This window comes from Canis lupus, chromosome 31, assembly GCF_011100685.1.
Source record: "Canis lupus familiaris isolate Mischka breed German Shepherd chromosome 31, alternate assembly UU_Cfam_GSD_1.0, whole genome shotgun sequence".
NCBI lineage: Eukaryota > Metazoa > Chordata > Mammalia > Carnivora > Canidae > Canis > Canis lupus.
This window is the reverse complement of record NC_049252.1, coordinates 4,378,191-4,393,223: the sequence shown is the minus strand read 5'-3', so window position 1 is coordinate 4,393,223 and position 15,033 is coordinate 4,378,191. Positions and strand designations below refer to the sequence as shown.

Below are 15,033 nucleotides of genomic sequence, written 5' to 3'. Positions count from 1 at the left end.
ACCCAACCTGAGTGTACTAAATGTAGGGAGAGCTTTGAGAATTTGCACTTCTATTAAGTTTCCAAGTGATGCTGATGCTGAGAAAACTTGGGATAAGATTGGATTCATGAGCATTAACATCCCTTTAAACTTTTAATCTCCATTAATCCGTATTTTTCTACCTGCAAAAAACAGTTTATTAAAATCATTAAATCACCATTCAGGATTATTTCAATTCTTGATCTATAAATTTTTTTCTCAAAATATTTCATAATGAACAGAATATTTTAAAGTAATTATAATGACTCTTACTAAAAGAGTTCAGTTAATATTCTGTACACATTCTTGCTAATATTTTCTTCCACTTAGGCCCAGTATAATATTAAATATGCTTTATAAATAAATGCTGTGTTATCTGTAACTTTGACACAATCTTACTTTTTCTCCTTTCCTTTGAGAACAAACTCTCTAATGAACTTTGGAGTTTTACACCTACTATAGTTCAAATAACTCCTGAAGAAACAAATAGCTTTGGTTATACAACAGCCTTAAGCTACTTTGCCTTTTCAGTAAATTTGTATGTGGGAAATACTGGATCTCTATTGAAAAGCTTCTGTAGTCCTTCCTGTTTCTCATCAAGTGTATAATTTGGTCTTATCCTAACCCCTTACTTCACAACCTTGTCTAGTATCTTCTACAAGTCTTAAACATGCCCATGAGAAATAGATCTCATAGAAATAGATGCGCTGTGGCTTCCTGTCAACTTCTAGCCCATGATCTTTTCTCCCTGTAAAAATATGTGAGTCACAAAAAGAAGCTGTAACTTTATCCAGAAGGTAAACACACTAATATGCTTATTTATTTTCAGTTAAAATTAGTATCTTTTTATTTGGAACTTCCTGCCTCCAGTGGCCATCACAGATACAAGACATAGTACATAATACATCAGTATTAGGACCTATATTCTCAAGCCTATGCAACAATTATGTTTATGAACTTTGTTTCTCTATTCAATATTTATATACGATTGATACTTAAAATTCCCTCCATGAATTCTCAGGTTTTGCTTGTTAATGTTTACCTGTTTGATTTTCAGTTCTCCTGACCCCCTCTTGCAACACTTCCCAAATACATGTTTGTTCTTTTCCATGTGAATTTCCTCTCTAGTCATTTGTGAGCAGCAGCATCTGAACAGACTTCTCATCTATAACTAGTCCCTCTACCTTGCATGCTTTGCCTGGTTCCATACTTTTTCAAATTCCCTGGTGACAGTAAAGTACAGATCCATGACACCAACTATCATTGTCCTAGGATTCATAATATGATAAGTATTACTTACATTACTAAAATAAACAGTTCTTTTCAGAAAATTTACTTCTACCAATCCCTAAATATAGCCATGGGTGTCCAATATGGGCTACTCACAGTTGATGGTTTGAATTCTGAGACTTTTAAGAACATTCATTCAAAACATTACTGCAGCATATTGTGGAGGCTGAAAAAAATTAAGGCCATTCCACCTCAAGTTTAGCATTAGCACAAGTACAGCCATCTTAGGCCCCTGTGAATAAGAGCTGAACTTTACAGAAAAAACTGCAGAATGTCCTCGGCAGAGAATCCCATATCAGAAAGGCAACAGAGTTCAGAATTGCCCTCAGCAGAGAATCCTGTATCAGAAAGCCCAATATTAGAATGAGAACAGAGCTCAATGCCCTTGAAAGTCCCATATAAGAATGTAAACAGAACTTGAGAAATTCCTCCACCCCTTCTGAAAATCCCCTAAACCAGCCCATAAAAAACCCAGCTATAACCCACTTCGGGGTCCAAGTCCCTGCTCCGCTGTGTCAGGTATACTTGGACCCAAGCTCGAGCTTCCAAATAAACTCTCGTGCGCTTGCATCGGTGTTGGCTCCTTGGTGGTTTCTCAGATACATAATCTTGGGCACAACACATATAAATACATATGTGCATATATACACATATAGACTATGTCTATGCATATATATGTATATGTATTTATATATAGTTTTATGGAGTATCTTTATAAGATATATGATTAAAATATATAATAATTGATAATCTCATGTAAATGTTATGATTGTGGATAGATAATTGATCAGTGAGAGGTGTGAATGCTTACATATCATTTCTCTGAAATTTCAGAGATTCATGAGCTACACTATGTAGGAGCTATGTTTCAAGAGCATTGAATACAAATAAACTATATAATATAATGATACATCTTATATAATGCTTCTTCTAAAATAGTTTTTATTTCTGAGTAAGGAGTCTCAATAGTACAACCATCCCAGGATGTCAGTAAAAAAGAAAAAAATAGTAAAAATACTTTGTTGGGGATCAAGTGAGCTTCTAGAAATATGGGAAATGTAGTAACGATAAAAGTTTCTGAGAAGTTTCCTGCCCTATATAAACTAGAAAGCAGAGATCAAGAGCTCAGTCTCTTCTTATGAATAATCATACTATGGCAGGAGAAAAGAAAAAAATAATAAAAAGAAAAGAAATCTATCAATAGAAGCACCAGGAAATCCATGTTGTTTGTAGCCATTAACTGGATTGTTGAATGGAAATGATTTTCAATATTATCAAAGTTATAATAGTTGGCAATAGTTGAACATGAACCATGCAACAAAATAATTGGTTTACAAACACTGTATTATTTTATCCTCAACAAAACCCTCTAAGGAATGTTTAGTCTTGCCCTCATTTTCTAAATTACGGAAGGATAACTCAGAGGCTAATTAAAATTTCCAAGGCTACATGTTCGGAAAGAGGTACACAGTCTTAGAATTTAGATCTTGCCACCTTAACTTCTATGCTAAGTAGCCAAATGGGATGAGTTGAACCTATTCCTGAAAATTGTAGAACATAAATTTGTTACTGTGTCACTGGACAATTCTTTCAATTTTCTGCTTAAATTAAGATGTGCATAGACAGAAAATTTTCTTCTGACAGAGTTTTCTTTTTCCTTTGATGCTATTTAACTATCACCATTTATTGGAACACAGAAGCATTTCTAAGGATATGTCAAGAAAAAAAAAAGAAATCCAACACCCAGCACCAGGATCAAACTACAACGAATGTAACAACAGACGGTACCACTTAGTTTAAAGGTCATTTGTGTGCTCGCAAAATACAAGTTTAAAAGGTTAGAATCCATGAAGCTTTAAATAGCGAATCAAAGTTTTGTTTGCATTAGCTTTATTCAGTGTGACTTCCATTCTTTCAATTCACTATAAACCTCTTCAGGAAATTTCTGCTTAGTTTTCTTTCAGAAGAAAGCCCAAAGCAAAGTACCAGAGACATATTTAAAAATTCACTTGTACTCAAAAAAAAAAAAAAAAAAAATTGTATAGCCTAACTTAACCCATTGAAGGAAGTTTATTATAACGAATATTACTTTAAAAATATGTTGGCTATCTAGAATAAAATACTCAAAAGTTATTAACTCGTGTTATTTCTTTTAGTATAACTTTCCATGAAACACAAGGTATTTGCTAATTTTATTTTTTTTTCAAATTGATAGTACTAAAAAAAAAAAAAAACAAATTGATAGTACTGATTTTTCCCTTATAAAGTATTATTTGTAGAACTTCATACACCTATTGACTTCAATTTCCATTTGCTTTCATTTGAAAATTATCCTATAATTAAGGTAAAATCTTCTTTAATTTCCATAATAGATTTGTATGGTTTCAGAAGGCCAAACGTATGTCAGTTGTGACACTGACAAGACCAATTTTATCTCAGTTGTCAAAATGCTGTCTATATTCAAGTCTTCATCCCAATTAAGAAGGGAGTGAGATTCTCTAAAGAAAAAAACATGAGGTACTTCCCTTTCGTGGCTCACTCCCTTTCCACGGCCACCGCCTGGGTATCTTTGGCTCTCTCACCATGCCTGGGCCACTTCCTTTGAATGCAGAAGCCTGCTGGCCAAAAGATGTGGGAATTGCTGCCCTTGAGATCTCTTTTCCTTCTCAATTTGTTGATCAAGCAGAGTTGGAAAAATATGATGGTGTAGATGCTGGAAAGTATATTATTGGCATGGGCCAAGCCAAGATGGGCTTCTGCACAGATAGAGAAGATAGCAACTCTCTTTGCCTGACTGTGGTTCAGAATCTTATGGAGAGATAGCATTTTGTATGATTGCATTGGGCATTTAGAAGTTGGAACAGAGACAATCATCGACAAATCAAAATCCGTGAAGACTAATTTGATGTAGCTCTTTGAGGAGTCTGGGAACACAGATATAGAAGGAATAGATACAACTAATGCATGCTATGGAAGCACAGCTGCTGTCTTCAATGGGGTTAATTGGATTGAGTCCAGCTCCTGGGATGGACAGTATGCCCTGGTAGTTGCGGGAGATATTGCTGTATATGCCACAGGAAATTCTAGACCTACAGGTGAAGTGAGATCTGCTGCTCTGCTAATTGGGGCAAATGCGCCTTTAATTCTTGACCAAGGACTTCGTGGGACACATATGTAACATGCCTATGACTTTTACAAGCCTGACATGCTTTCGGAATATCCTATAGTAGATGGGAAACTCTCCATACAGTGGTACTTCGGTGCACTAGACCGCTACTATTCTGTCTATCACAAAAAGATCCGAGCCCAGTGGCAGAAACAGGGAAATGATAAAGACTTTACCTTGAATGATTTTGGTTTCATGATCTTCCACTCACCCTACTGTAAGCTGGTTCAGAAGTCTCTAGCTCAGATTTTGCTGAATGACATCCTTAATGACCAGAACAGAGATAAAAATAGTATCTATAATGGCCTGGAAGCCTTTGGGGATGTTAAATTAGAAGATACTTAGTTTGATAGAGATGTGGAAAAGGCATTTATGAAGGCTAGTGCTGAACTCTAATCAGAAAACAAAGGCATCTTTGCTTGTGTCAAATCAAAATGGAAATATGTACACATCGTCTGTTTATGGCTCCCTCGCTTCTGTTCTAGCACAGTACTCACCTCAACAGCTGGCAGGAAAGAGGATTGGTGTGTTCTCTTATGGTTCTGGTTTGGCTGCCACCCTGTACTCCCTTGGAGTTATGCAAGATGCCACACCAGGGTCTGGTCTTGATAAAATAACAGCAAGTTTATGTGACCTCAAATCAAGACTTGACTCAAGAACTTATGTGGAACCAGATGTCTTTGATGAAAACATGAAGCTCAGAGAGCACACTCATCACTTGATGAACTATATTCCTCAGAGCTCAGTAGATTCCCTCTTCGAAGGGACCTGGTACCTCGTCAGAGTGGATGAGAAGCACAGGAGGACCTATGCCCAGAGCCCTCCCCCAGCGACGATACTCTGGGTGAAGGAGTAGGACTCATACATTCAAGTGCAGTCACTGAGCATATTCCAAGTCCTGCTAAGAAAGTGCCAAGACTCCCTGCCACAGCAGCAGAACCCCAAGCAGCTGTCATTAGTAACAGGGAGCATTAAGATACTTCTATGAGGTGGAAGACTTCAGTGCGGGTTGGGGTGGAGGGTCTGTATAGGAACAGTTCTGGGAATGGGATGTCTGGGGACAATTTTAAAGGATTACATGTTGTGTAACTTTTTATGTGACTGACATGAAGTCTGGAAAACTATCGTATTCTTGGGGGAGTCTCTTTGCTCAATTTGCTCACATGCTTCCTATTGTGGTCCATCCAGTGCTTAATCTACAGGAATAATGTTAAAGGGCTCTGTAAACTTCATACCTCTCTGGCCATTTGTATGCATGAAGCTTAGTTTTTAAATGTGGTATCATGAATCGTGTGCTTCAGGTAAAGAAAGCCGAGGTACTAGTCTCCAATTTTAATTTTTTTAAACACGTAAGACTTTTGTACTTTGAACCAAGCTTACTGAAAGTACCTGTGATTTTTGAAAAAAAAAAAAGGTTCTAGTTTAGGGAATGTAGTCTTAAAATGTGGTATGCACAAACCCTGTTTAGAAATGGCAAGACAAATACATTCTTTTTCTATAATTCATAAATCCTAAAGAGGGAGAAAAGTCGGAATGGTTCTGGAAACTGGAATGTTGCTTTAAATCCAGGCCAGCAGTTGCGAGTTATTATAATGACCTCTGAACAGAGAGATGCTAGCATTGAGCAGATAGATGTCTGGTATAGACAACATGGTACACTGGGAAACTATGGACGTAGCTCTGGGTCTGCTTCGGAATCATTGATTCAAGGTGGAGATGGTAATAGAGAGGTGTATGAGGAAGTTGTTGCAATCTTTCTTTGCGCCTTATTTTAAAGAATAAATAAAACATTTTTCTGGCTGTCTTTTAAAAATTTAAAACAAAATAGAAGGATGGGGCACAGGGCATTATTAGGTTACCTGTGATACTTCAGTGTTACAAATTCAACTTACAGACTGACAGCCTAAATTCAGGATGTAAGTGTTCTTTTCCTTTCTTTTCCCTTTTTCTGGTATCTATTCAATGAAAATAAATAAAAGGACAACCCAAGTTTTATATAGTATGACTAGCCAAAAAAAGTATTCCATTTAAAGGTCTGGGAGTAGGATTTATAAAGAATTTTTTCAGACTTTCACCTTAAAACAACAACAACAACATGAAATGAATAAGAAGACTGGTTAGATAGTTTTGTAGATATTTTTGGTGCTGAACTATGTATGACATGAGCCTTATAGACTGTAAAATAGAGATAGTTGGAACGAATGTACAGAACTAAATTTTTTAAACTTTATTTGCTGTTAAATTCTGTGAAGTTTCAGTTATCTAAAATAAACTTACACAAGCATGAACTGTAATGTTTCAAATTGCAAGGTAATATGTAATGTAATGTGTGTAAAATACTCTTGTCTAATATTAACTAGTGGTATTTTGATTTGTACAATTTGTTAAAATGACTTTAACATCCACTGATGTAGATTAATAATGTAAGTTCACATTTAAAGACTAATGGGAAAATGGTGCATGTAATACTTTCACAAGTATTGGGAGTTTAGTATGTTTTGAAGAGAGTAATTTAACTTTTGGGTGTCAGGAAATGGGTTTTTCTCAAAGTCCGTTGCTGGCAATGGGCAAGCCTCATAATATTGGCACAGAGCATTAACTGTACACCTTATTAACAGTGAGGTAAATAACTTTGAATAAAGTTTTAGAGAAATTAAAAACAAAAGAAAAAAACTTGAAATATTAGTGGAAATCCAGAGGATTTGCAGTTCAAGACATAGAAAACTGGCAAGAACCATTTTAATAATTGCATGGTATGTCTCCTTTTCCATTTTACCTGTTGGCAAAAAATGTGATGAAAAATGGTCTGAAACATTAATGAAGGGTTTTAAGTCTTCAGCAAAGCAGAAACAACAGAAAATAATATGATATGTACCCAAGGGAATTTAAGAGGATCAGTGGGAATTGGTTAGTTTCTTGTCATCTGCTGCACACTGGAAAAAAATTAAACCTTTATAATTTTTTATAAAGATCATCATGAACAGCTCTACAAAGATATATGTGGACGTTTCAGGACTAGGAAACAAAAACAGTCCTGGGCATTTTCTTCAGTGAGTACATTTGAGAGTAAATGCCTTTCTTTCACCTTTACTAATGTCAGATAGATGATAATTTTAGTTTCCTTGTATCCTCAGGTCTTATAGCCATTAAACAAGATTAACCCATAGGTATCCTTTTCTAAAATGTGATATAAACTAGGATTCAGTATGATGCAAAGTATCACAGACTAAGGTAAATAAATTTAGTTTAACAAGTACCTTTATCCCTTGAAATACTATGTAAAATGGGGGGGGGGGGGCACATTTACAGTCCTTTCAGACTTAAAATTCTAAGTTGATTGTGAATTTGATAAAACTACCCAGTATAGATTCCTATTGTTTTATTATCTGTATAACTTTCCTTGGTAAGAGTGATTCAAAAAGCAAACTCAAGGACACTATCAGAGAAGATAGTTAAATCAAAATGCATTTTAGTCATTAATCTGCCCTTGAGTTATGCCTCATTTATAAAACAATACAATAAAAAATTGTTAAAAAGTAAATTTCTAAAATTAATTTGGCCACATCTTCAGTTTTTTTCCAACCGATCTTTGAAGGAACAGGAAGTTGTAAACTAGGATTCCGAGAACACACAGCAGTCTCTTTCTCTTGCAGATTTCTCTTACAGAATTACAATAGTGCATTCTCTGCTTTCCTAAATCTTAAATTTAGCAAACTCTTTTGGTCCTGAGGAAAGCCTTTATAGTTTCTTCAACCAGATGGATTTACCTTATTGTTGAGACAGGCTAGATCTGTAAGTTATTCTTTTTGTTTGTTTGGTTTTTAACTGTGAAAAGTAGTTTGAATTTTAAAAGTAGCCATGCAAACTAATTTGAAATGTGATTTTTTATATTAAAGGTTTATAATGTCCAGGCACACGTCACTTATACATTTATAGACAAATAGAGGAGTGGCTGCTGCTAACGTCAGAGTTAGCAAAATGAAGTAGAAATCTCTGTTGTATTTTTCCACTTTATAAAACCTACACATTGTATATCTTCTCCTTTCATATGTCATTCAACTATTCATTAAATTTCAAAGGAAAACAACATCACTGAAATTATCAATGTCATTTTATGTTTCTCCGAGATCTGTTAAAGAAGAATCTAGTTAATAGTCTAGTTTAGACGACAACAACTTAAATTTGTAATATAATAAATATGTTAAAGGAGCTAAAGAAAACAGAGACAATCTCAAAATATGTAAAATTGCAAATATACAGCAAACATATGAAACATACAACTTAGTGACAGAATTGGGTCAGAATTCAGAGTTCCTTAAAATAAAAACTATCAAAGTCTACTGATGTTTTAAATAGCACCTGATATTCAGAATTAAAATAGATTTGCTTTCTTCAGGGCTTCATTGCTCACAAGGCAAAAGGGATAGCTGAATTCTGCTACTAAATGCCATCAGATTCATTACAGGACAGAAAACATGCACAAAACAAGTTAAAAAAACAGTAAGATTCATACTTTTACATATACTGTATGTATATATATATAAGAAATTAGCCCTTTCTCAGCCCTTCCTTTTGCCTACTGCTTTTTAGAATGAAAGGGCTCTATTCCTTATCTCTAGTCACTGCTCCCCGAAGCCGTCTTTGTTGGACAGGAATTTTTTGCTCTATAACCAGTCAGTCCCCAGTTTCATATTTCCCCTTTTGGATATAACAGGTCACAGTGTCAGCAGCAGATATCTGGACAACTGAAGACATAGAATAAAACTGTTCATGATGTGAGGTAAAGGGCTATGTTGATTAGTAACAAGAATCGGTCAGGAAAGATACTAGGGCAGAGCAAACCTAAAGACTGAAGGAGTTCTTGGAGTTGTGTGTCTGGAGTACAGCGAATGAATTAGCAGGCTTGGACTGCACATGAAATGCCACAGACTAAGCAGCTTAAAGATACGAAAAAAAATTTTTTCTTACAGTTCTAGTGGCTGGAAAGCGAAAGTTGAAAGTTCCAGCAGGGTTTGGCTTCTGGTTAAGACTCTCTTTCTGGTTTGCAGATGACTGATTTGCCCTCACATTGTCTTTCCTAGGTGTGTAGGGATGGAGAAAGAGAGCATGCTTTCTGGTGTCTCTCTATAAGGACATTAATCCTCTGAGGTGCATTCCCCACATTGTGATTTTATTTAACCCGATTACTTCCTTAGAGATTCCATCACCCAATACAGCAACAGTGAAGGTTAGGGTTTCAACATATGAATTTTGGGGAGACACAAACCTTTAATACATAACAGGGAGTGAAACTTTAAGTGACATCAGCACATATTAGTGTAGTAATTTAAATCATTCCAGGTGTTTAATATAACATTTTCACACAGGACAGTGGCTCCTCTTGTAGTCCAATTATTAAAGTCTAGGATTTGAATAAAACCAAATCTCTTTGATAGTAAACAATGCTATTTCCTCCCTCCTCCCCTCCCTTTCTTCCTTACTTTTTCTTTCTCTTTCCCCTTTTTTTCATGCAGAATTAAAGTAGATCAATTTGTAATAAACATACAAAGATGGTCACCATATTCCATTATTTGATGAGACAAAAACATAATCATGACCAACTGAATAGAATTTGTCACAACTATAGGGCAAGTTGAATTATACTCTCATCAATTACTCCACTGACACATAACCTATAGAATGGCAAATATGGGCTTTTATCTCATTATTTCCTAGAGATGGAGACTAAAGCAACAGTGTAATTCTGAGTTTCAGAATGAGTCTTAGAATAATCCCTGAGAGGACTTCCTTCTTGCTTGTTGAATTAAAAAAAAAAAAAAAAATAGTTCTCTCACATGATCACAAATGCAATGAGTTGGTGAGTATGCCATTCCTCTCGTTCTCCCATCATGGACTGTAATTCTAATTAAGTTTTGGTTCTTGGATTGTCTGTGAGTATTTTCTGAAAATACTTTGTCCTAGATTAAGGGAGAGTCAAACTTTAGTTGCACAATACAGATAATTTTAGAATAACGTGCTTCTTCATGGTTTGGAACTCTATTTTATTAGAATATATTACACGTTTTTCATGTTGCATACTCCTGGTATTCAATTTCTTTTGAAGATGTCTGGGCAAAGCTGTCTGTCGAGATTTAGTATTTCTCACTAAAAAAGAATGTCAGTCTACATTAAATTCTTAGCACGATGAATCAGGGTATGTCTTATGTTCTTGGGGGTTTTGGTAAACAATTATATCAACAATCCAGAGTTGATATAATTCATCTTACCCTATAGTTGTGACAAATTTTATTCAGTTAGTCATGATTATATTTTTGTCTCATCAAATAATGGAATATGGTGACCACCTTTGTATGTTTATTACAAATTGATCTACTTTAATTCTGCATGAAAAAAAGGGAAAGAGAAAGAAAAAAGAAGGAAGAAAGGGAGGGAAGGAGAGAGGAAATAAATTGTTTACTATCAAAGAGATTTGGTTGGGGCAGCCCCTGTGGCGCAGCGGTTTAGCGCCGCCTGCAGCCCAGGGCATGATCCTGGAGACCTTGGATGGAGTCCCACATCAGGCTCCCTGCATGGAGCCTGCTTCTCTCTCTGCCTCTCTCTCTCTCTCTCTCTGTCTCTATGAATAAATAAATAAAGTCTTAAAAAAAAACACAAAGAGATTTGGTTTTATTCAAAACCTAGATTTTAATAATTGGACTACAAGAGGGGCCACTGTCCTGTGTAGAAATGTTATATTAAACATCTGGAACGATTTAAACTACTATTCAGTCTTCTATATTTTTGTGGAAATTATGTAATTGTCAGCAATTTGCTGTCTCAAAACAACAACAAAAAACATTCTCTCAAAAATCCCGGATGAATTAGTGATAACTTTTTGATGAGAACTTGATCTCTCCTTAAGAACAGAGTTAGAGGGGGATCCCTGGATGGCTCAGTGGTTTAGCACCTGCCTTTGGCCCAGGGTGCAATCCTGGGGTCCCGGGATCGAGTCCCACATCGGGCTCCCAGGATGGAGCCTGCTTCTCCCTCTGCCTGTGTCTCTGCCTCTCTCTCTCTCTCTCTCTGTCTATCATGAATAAATAAATAAATCTTAAAAAAAAAATCAGAGTTAGAACTATGGACACTGGAAATCAAAGGTAAATTTGAAATATGTAAAAACTTTCACCAAACTAGAAAGAATACTCAACTTGGCTAGATACCAAACTAGGGTGCCTTGTCTGAATATCAGTTCTTTCACAAGTGATGGAAAAAAGTAAAAAATGTGTTAGGTTTTCTTTTTAATGATCGGAGGACAAAATTAAAGATAGCAGAGCCAGGTTGGAGAGTGCTCTAATGGGGAGCCCTCCGGGCGAGGTTCCCTGACTCAGAGAGGAGGCACAAGTCAGGGAAGTCAGTGGCACCCAGACAAACATCAGGGGGATCTATAAAGAGTTTTTGGCAGGGAGATGGGGGTGGGGCGGCAAGGCATCGTTATTGGGAGGTTTCTGGCCTTGGGTCGGCTATTTTGAGGTCACCAGTCTTGCCAACCCAACATTCTGATATTTTTATTTTGTTTTAATGGAGCCACGATTCAGATCTGGCTGCTTCCTGCTGATATAGGGGCGTCGTGGGGCATGTCAGAGGTGGGCAGGTGAACTTAGGGGTGTAAAAGAAGTTGGTTGACTGACTCCTGACACATTTCGCGAATTTGTTCGAACTTTGGCAAGGGTATCTCAACTACACCTGTTTCGCAGCACTCTTCGTTGAGGAACATGCAAATTCCTCCTTTTTCTGCTGTAAGGAGGTCCAAGGCACGTCGGTTCTGAAGAGCCACCTGGGCCACCAAGGTTATTTGGCCTTGTAGGGAAGCCAGAGACTCTGCTGAGGCCTGGATGGCCATTTGAAACCTCTCAGATAGGCCCCTGGTGGAATCTACAGAGTGAATTAAGGCCCCCCGTACCCAACCCTGTGGCCACCAGGGTTGAGGACAGGGAGACACCGACAACTAGTGGGAAAGATTGCCCTTTGTTGTTTTTCTAGGGGAGGGCCGGTAAGGAGGGCTCTTTCTGCCTGACTATAGATAGTTATTCGTGGAACTAGGGAGACAGGAAGACAGAGGAGGGAGGCAGAGGTATTGAGAGATTTAGATAGGGTGCCATTGCACCAAAAGAAACTGCTGTTAGGAGCGTGATGAGAGCTAAGGCCTTGACAGGATGGCCTTGCAGAGGGAAGATTAGGGGATAGAATAACAGAAAGGGAATTGGTGGTTGAGAGGGTCTGTGAATGAGGGAATGTTGCTGAGAGAGGGAGAATGTCCCAGAGGTGTGGGTGTGGGGTTGGAGCAGTTAAATACATTAGGGAAGGGAATAGCCACCAGGGGGGATTTGCCCAAGGTGGCACAGATAAAACAGTGGGACAGATTGCCCATGCCGGAAAGGCTGGCGAGAGAAGTGCCTTGTTGTATAAGTTTTACCCAGGAGAAGGGGTCCTGGTCCTGAGTTGGGTTAGTCTGTAGGTGGGTTTGGAGTAGTTCCTGTGCACGTATGTGTGAGTTTGGTTACTTAGGGTGGTTTGTATAAGTTTGTTAAAATCTTAAGAAAGTTTTAAAACACCTATATAGGATTAAAGACCTATAAAGGCAAAACAATAGAAACTTTTTTTTTTTTTTTTTTTTTTTTTTTTTGGGCAGGCAAAGAGAAAACAATTCTTTCTATGGCAAATTTATGAAACAGTTAAGTACAAAGAATGCTCACCAAAAGATTCGAATATCCTTCAGAAGTTAAAAGCACAAAGTAATGTCCATTAATTAACACTTCAGCACTTTTTCCTTTTTGGAAAAGACCTAGATGTCCAATGAATTCAATCCCATTTATCATCCAGGCATAACTTTAAGGTTTCAGGTTACCAAAGACTTTGAAAGGTATTTTAACAATTACCTATGAAAACTTGGAAACAATTAACCATCATTTTAGCCATTTTTTTTTTTTTTAACTAACAAATTGCAAAGAGATAACAGAGTTTATATGACCTTCAGTAAACCTCAATAGAACAAAAGTTTCAGGCTTAGTAGTGATAATTTTCAAGACCTATCTTAGTTAAACCAATAAATTTAGTACCTATTTATGTCCCACCTAGAAAGTCAACCAATTTGCTCCTCAGTGTCAATTTTTACCCGAGACACTGGTGGAGGAACCTGGAGTGGGCAGCGTTAAGTAATTTGTGGTCTTCTTGCTCCTGGATGGTGAGGGGAGAAGGAACTGCTTCACTTGGGGCACCGGGGATAGCCTAGAAGCGAGCTCTGCAGGCCTTACCCAGGGCACTGCCGAAACAGGAGGAGGGGGAGGCAGAAGAGGGGAGGTGCTGCCAGAAGGCAGAGAACATCTCCCGGTTCTAGAGCTCATCAGCTCCGACAGGGGAGCAGACGCCAAGTCTTCCCGCCAACAAGGGGGAACAGGCAGCCCACGTCGGGCCTGATAAGACAGGGAATTTTCCTAAAACAAAAGGAGTTTGGGCAGCTGCTTGAGGATATTCCTTAAAGTCTCCGTCCCCAGGTGGACCAACCCCAGCTGACTCCAATTGTAGCCTTGCAGGAGGTGAGGGAGAAAGATGAACGGTGGCCTTGAGTTTGTGCAGGATATCCCGGCCGAGGAGAGGAGCTGGGCAGGAGGAATTACAAGGAAGGAATGTGAGAGGGGGGCCCATCCAGGCTGCAAGAGAGGAGTGGGGTGGTCCCTGCAATAGAGGAGGTGCCAGCAATTCCCACCCCCGCTACTGGAGACGGGAACTGGCCCCGAGTAGGAAGGCAGAACACAGTGGGTCGCCTCCGTGTCCGACAGGACTCACCCGCCGCCTGGGGCAGGACCCCGGGCTCAGCCTGGGTCGGGGGGTGTCCGAGTCCGGCGCCGTCGGGCCTCGTCCACTCCGAGTAGCTGGAAGGGCTGCACTTACGGGCTCAGGGTTTCCTCCGCGTGGAGATCCGCGAGGATCCTCTGAGAGCCGAGCAATTGGGTTTCCAGAGGCGCATCATTCGACGCTGAGGGCATGGCCGCGTGGACTCCTTGGGCTGGGACATCGGTGGGCCCAGCGTCCCTCGGTTCCGCGTTTGAAGCAAGGCCCAGGCGGGCTGCAGCTCGTTCCCCCTCCGTGGCCCCGGAGCCGGCCGCAGGGCTGCCGCCACGGTGGGCTCTGGAGTTGGACCTTCCGCCGGAGTCTGCCTGCCTCCTAGGTTCAGCCGCTTCCTCTCGGCGTTAAAGACCTTGAATGAGATTCTCACCAGAGAGTGGGAGTTGGAGGACCCTCCCTGGCCTTCTTTAATGCTTTACGGGTATCGGGTATCGGGAGGACCGAGAGATAGACGGGCTGCCAGGACGGCGGCCCCGGCTGCGGAGGCAGGTGCAGGGGAGGGTGCTGGGTTAAGGGCTCAGTCGGCCTATTAAGGAAAACTGCAGGGTTTTCGCCTGGGGTTGGAAGGATTCGCCAGAGTTTGTCATAGTTGACGGCCCTGTTGGAGGCCGCCCGCATGGCAGCGATGACAATGGCCATGTGGTCCCGGCGCCAGCGGCCCCCCTGGCCAGTCTGAT

At 39.2% G+C, this 15,033-nt stretch overlaps 1 pseudogene; it reads left to right on the top strand.

Annotated features, from left to right (window-relative positions):
• The first annotated feature begins 3,891 nt into the window (after positions 1 to 3,891).
• Positions 3,892 to 5,449, top strand: LOC487683 (annotated as a pseudogene).
• The last annotated feature ends 9,584 nt before the right edge of the window (positions 5,450 to 15,033 follow it).